Below are 5,951 nucleotides of genomic sequence, written 5' to 3'. Positions count from 1 at the left end.
TCCATATCCAGTTCCAGAAGTATTAGCTTGCTTACTGCAGCTTTTTGCATCAGTCACTCTGCGTAGTCCTTGGCCATGGCCGCCAAGTGACCTGCGTTGCTGTCGGTAAGTGGCCGAGTGCTTCTCCTTTGTCAGCTCAGCTCTGAGTGAGGTAGTTTTGGCCCGTCACAAACTCCAGCTGATTTGCACTAACACAACGATTTGGCTGATGCTCAGTGCACAGGGCGCGGTGTATTCGCAAAGCTTGCTCAATTACCACAGTCGACTGAGACGTTCAGGAGGACTTTGCTTAAATTCTTAAAGAAGATTTCAGTGTGCAGTTAATCGCCTGTAATCCCCCTCCAAATTAGGGGGTTGCCAAAGCATACCACAACCAAAAGCGCTTGTTGTCAGTTATGTGCAGTGTGAATTATAAAAGGAATTGTGTAACTTACAATGAACCAAATAACCTTAACTTACCTGTGTGACCCTTTCTAGTATAAACTTAGTGACTTGCTTGTTCTCCTGTGGTCACAGAGGTCTGTACCATGGTGGCTTATTAGATGCTAATTGTTCTGCAGCTCTGACAATGTAAATAGCCATTTCCTCTCCTGTTTCTGATTTTATTCTGATTTTGATGTCAGTTGCTTATAAACAATAGGTTCTGATCAAGTACAGTTGAGTGCAGATATAGGAGAATCAAGGGACTGATGCCAATTTGGAACCACCTGGGAAGGTGGCTTAACTTTTTGGTGCCTGGCAGCGTGCCCGCGCTTGCAATGGATGTGCTCTTGGGAATCTGAATGTCTGTGGCGTTCTTTGAAAGGGGAATTAAGTCTGTTGGCTTCTCTTAAGTGACTTATTTTAAAGATAACGCGAATTTTAAATCACCGGGTTGGAAGACAATGTTACTCTGCCCTCATCTGAAGTTATGGGGAGTCTGGGTGTCTCTGGGTCAGGTAGTAAATAAAAGTGCCCAGTATCTTGTAATATACCAAAACAGATTGGTGGCTGAGGTGACTATTTGTCAAGTTTCTGACATCTGTAATCCTAAATTTCAGTACTTCCAGACTGTGCCTGGAAACTTGCCATGTCTATAATGGTGAAGGTGCCAATAAATGTACTAGTCAATCGCGGTAAATTTGCTTTTAAAAAAAGAAAAAGGTGCATGTTGTGCTGGAGAAGTATACTTTTACTAACAGCAGACTCTGGTGTAGGACCAAAATCACCCTGTATTGTATGTCACAGGAATTCCTCTGCATTTTGCTTTACGATCTGTCTGCACTAACAGAACTATTACGGAATTCCTGTTAACTCTCTTAAGTGAGCAGCTCTTTGGGATCTTGCAGACTTGGTTTATTTTTTAGTGGTGCACTTGATTATTTTTTTTAACTCACAGCTGCCTTGAGTGAGTCATTCTGGAAATTTGTTACTAAGGAATTTTAAGAAAATATTCTTTTTCTAAAAAATTGTTTTCCATAGAAGTGTGTTTTTGCACCAGTTTCCTAGTCAACACCTTTGCGAAGACAGGTGCCATTTTTACATTCTGGTATAAAAACTAGTTTCTACTTGCGAAACTCCAAAAACAATTTTACAAATGTATATAACTTTTCTTAAAAGTTCAGGTAGACTGTAATCATGGTAATGGCGCTCATGCAGGTATTACTGCAAATAATGTCACTGTCATTGTCTGATGGGCAACTGTCTGTTGGATTCAGCTGCTTTTAAAATATTAAGGAATGCCAACTACTTGCTAACGAGGTTTCCAAAAGCATCATACAAATATCTGCGGGTTTTGGTGTTCAGTTAACCAGTGTTTGTAGTGCTGCAGGTCCTAAGCGGGCTCCTTCTGCGTCTGTGCTCAAGGAAACCTGGAAGAAGCCCGAGCACAGCTGGGGGAACAGTGTCTGGTGCTTCTTTGGAACTTGTGCGGAGCTTGTGGTAGATCCTGCCAAGGTGACGTTTGCTGTTTAATTACTGTCCTGGATAGTTTAGGTAATTTTTTATATTTTTTTTTTGAAGCCTACAGCTGTAATGTAACACGTTGTGATTACATGAGGCCAAATAATGAACTTGCAGGGGCTGTGGTATTTCCTTTTTTAAGGGGCCGTCAGTGACCTTTCAAGATTGATGCCCTTACTAAACCGGGTGAGGTTTTAATGGCAAAAGCTGAAGCTCCTCCTAATACGAGGAAGGTAGTAAAATGATCCTTTGTAGGTTTTTACTTAAAAAGGTTTTATTCCCAGCTTTTAATGTCAAAGAAAATGGTACGTGCCTATGGTTTCACGTAGGCTCAAGTGTGCAGCTGGTGCGATTTCTAACCGAGCACCGTGACAGCAAACTCGCTCACTGAACAGGTTTTGCAGCACTGTGGGTCCATCTTAACCCGTCTTTAAAAGTTTGTTGCCAAACTACATCATTATCTGAATGTCAGATAACTTGTGTGATTACAGAAATGGAGTAACCAAGACCATCGTGCCAGAACGGTGGCAAGGGAACTCTTTCCCAGCCTCTCTCTTCTAAAAAGATCGGTTATGGCTCGGAAAGTGGAACTGTGTGCTTTGGTAACAAGATTTGTTTTATTCAGGTACAGTTTTTAGTCAGCATTTTCTAATGTTGATTTAACTTTGCACTAGAACATTCTAATCAGGCAAGCGCCCACCCTGGGCTCGTTCCCCTGTAGACTCGGACATCCGTTTATTGGTAGAGATGCTGGGTGAGATTCTGGAAACCACAAAAAGCTTCTACGTGGCATCGCGCTGACATATACTCGCTTGCTCCGGTAACGTGGGCCTATTTCCATCTGTCTCCAGACCTTTTTTCTTCCAAACGTCGCTATCCTCTGCCTTGCTAAACTGCAGCCCCGTCGCAGTATCTGGCAGAACTGATAGTTCAATGCGTTGACAACAACACGTATCACTCGGAACGGAACGTGGATCAAATAGGCTTTTCCCCCTGCCTAAGGAGAGGGCCTGGCCTTGGCAAAGCTGAACTGATGTAACAGCTGGTCCCAGTGTGCTTACTGTAATGCATGGGTTGGAAATAGTTAACTCTTTAACTCAGTTAGTGTAACCGCTTGTCCCACAATGAAGTTCACATTTACTTTAAGGTGGAATGAAAACATTGTGAAACATTCCAAGAGTGCTTAGTCTTTCCTCTTTGAGGACACTGTCACCTCCACTAGGTTTAGTGCTGTGCTTTAAGATGTTGGTGAGAGTATTGGCTAATTCAACTAGTTGGTATAAATGGTTGTGTAGCAGAATGACTGATTTTTGAGATAGCGTTTCCTGTAAAAGTAATTAAGCATGGGTTGATGGTGCACTTTGTATACAGTAACCTGGCATGCATGCTGGTACAACTACTTCCTACACTTCAGAGGCACCACAAGCCTTTTTATCCAATTGCTGGTTATGTAAAATACATGCAGAATGTTAATGCAGTGTTGTTATGGTAAATGTGTGAACAGTGTTACTAATTGATATAACTGATAACAGATTACATGTGCCTGACATTCTTATACCACACAGTATGTTTAGGTTTTAACTAATATGGACTTCGGTGGAATAGTCTTAGATATTTCAAGCCTTTGTTTTACTTACACAATGGTGCTCTATTTGTGTTTTTCTCCTTTTTTTTTTTTTTTTTTTTTAAATAAAAGCATCTGAACACTTGTAGTACATATTACATCCAAAGGAGTCCAAAACAAAATGCTTCTAAACTTGCTTGATTTTCATTTGCCTTGAGTTCCCAGCATTTCTCATCAGCTAGGTTTTTTGGGGGTTTGGTTTTGGGTTTGTTTTTTTTTTCTTGTTGCTGACTACTTTGGAAAACTTCAGTAATGTTACCAATTATGAAGTGATTCTGCACTGCCTTTGGATTGTGTATGTATTCAGAAACAGTCTTAAAGCTTTTATTTAAGCTATTAAAAAAACCAGGGACTCGTGCCATTTGTTCTTTAACAGTGCTGTTGTAAAAAGACTTCCCTGTGAAAAAAAAAATCACTTGCTATGAACTCTGTTTATAGCTTTTTTTTTTTTTCCACGATGGATCTTTTTCTTTGTATTTGTACAGTGGCTCAGTGAAAGATGTTGCCATGAGTTGATATTGTAACCAATAAACAAGTGCTTTTAACCAGACTGTGTCACTGGTGGCTGTTGTGTTAGAGCCCCCCCGCGCAGCCCCTCTCCTCCGGGGCCGATCCTGCCGCAGCTGCGACACTGGGTTCTTGCTACGGTTACAGGGACACAGTGGCCCTAAAGTTGTGTGCGCATGTTAAACAGCCAAACGTTATGCACGTAAACTTGCCCTTATGAACAAATAATTACAGTGATTTCCCCCCCGCAGCAGTATTTTGGTACAGAGGCATGTTCACATGACAGCCAAGGGAGCCGAAGCAGCCACCAAAACTAGATGGGAAACCCCAAGGTTCTAGAACACTCCTCCATCCTTGGTATCAGGATTCCTGTTACAGGGTACCACCGGCCACCGTCCCACCCTGCCTTTTTTAGAGCTGTAGCATTAATTGTTTTCCCCAAACCCCTAACATGGAACTAGTCCGTGCTTGCTGCAGGAACCAGTTTTTTTACTTCAGCCTCAGTGGTTCGGTCCTACACTGGATACACATCACACGTAAGAGCGATGGTGCAGGTTCACCTTTGATACAGCTACCAAATAACTTACTGGAGCAAAGGGGTAGTATTTTTTTTTTTAATAAATAACTGTAGCAGACATGCATGTAAAGTTTTAGTTTGATACAATGTCCAAAAAAATGCTCCAGAAAGAGCATTAATACATATAGATATCCTCATATACGAGCAGGCTGGGCTGTTACTCAGTTTTGTATTTCCGTTTCCCTCAAAAGCCACGAGGCTCCGCACGCGCTGCTGGACATTCCCGGAGAGCCATGCCTGTGCTCAGAGTCACAAACAAGCACCAAAACACACTGTGGCGAGGCAGCGTTCTTGGTCTTCCAATAATTAACTGCCTCTAGCGTTACATTTTACATCTATTTCCTTTTAAGATAGCCCTTATTTACTGGAAAATCACAAATCCCTACCTCTTCTAAAGTTCAGTATTTCATTTAGTCATGTTAACACTTTCCATAAAAATATATAAATATTCTGAAAAGGCTTTCTCTTTTAAAATAAGTTATTTAAAAAGTCTAGTTAGAAAAAGGTAGATGTTAAATGATTGCAGGTGGCAACAGCAAAAACTTTGTTTTTTTTCTCAAAAAGAGGCTTTGTGTTGCTGGAAGCGAGCGAAGGTGAAGCGCTCCCACACCCCTGCCTTAGGCCTTGCCTTGAGAGCTGGTCTACAGCACCGAGGGACCACTCAGGCTACCGCACACATGAAAGCTGCCAAACAGCCTCTCCCTGCTCCGAGTCCATCAGCAGGAGCTCGAGGCCAAGCCTGGCACGGAGTTTCCCCCCCACAACGTGCAGAAACTGAGTCAAGACCACCGCTCAGCAACCCCCGTGCCCAGAGGCCAGCGTGGTGGCAGTGACACGCCGCTGCAGCTCCCCTGACCCTGGCTTCCAGCCCTGCTCTCGTGGGCAGACGCCCATTTCACTACTTCACCAACTGCAAGAAATCTGACAAGCTTGGGGAAGGAGGTTTATTGTTACTTAATCGATGCCATCTTGTTAAATGTGGTAGCCAGAAGGGAAACTACAGCCTACTGCGTTTCACCAGGGAACGCTCTGCAGTTCACTGTCACCCTTCATTTGAGGAACTGCTGCCCAGCACAGTTTCATTTGCTTTCCAAACAACTCCAGCGTCCTTTCCCCACGCTAGAGTTCATACTTCCCTTCATTACACAAAACCACACACGTAAGAAAAAGGAGCATCCTTGTCCCTGGCTACTTCCTAAGCGACCAAAACCGAGCCCGTGATCACTGTGATAAGCTCGCTCTCCCTGCATAAACTCCTGGATGCCAGGAAGCGAGACTTGCCACTGCTAAATACTAAAGAAA

The sequence above is a fragment of the Falco punctatus genome (assembly GCF_963210335.1).
Source record: "Falco punctatus genome assembly, chromosome: 13".
In the NCBI taxonomy this organism is placed as follows: Eukaryota; Metazoa; Chordata; class Aves; order Falconiformes; family Falconidae; genus Falco; species Falco punctatus.
Note: the sequence above shows the minus strand (reverse complement) of the source record.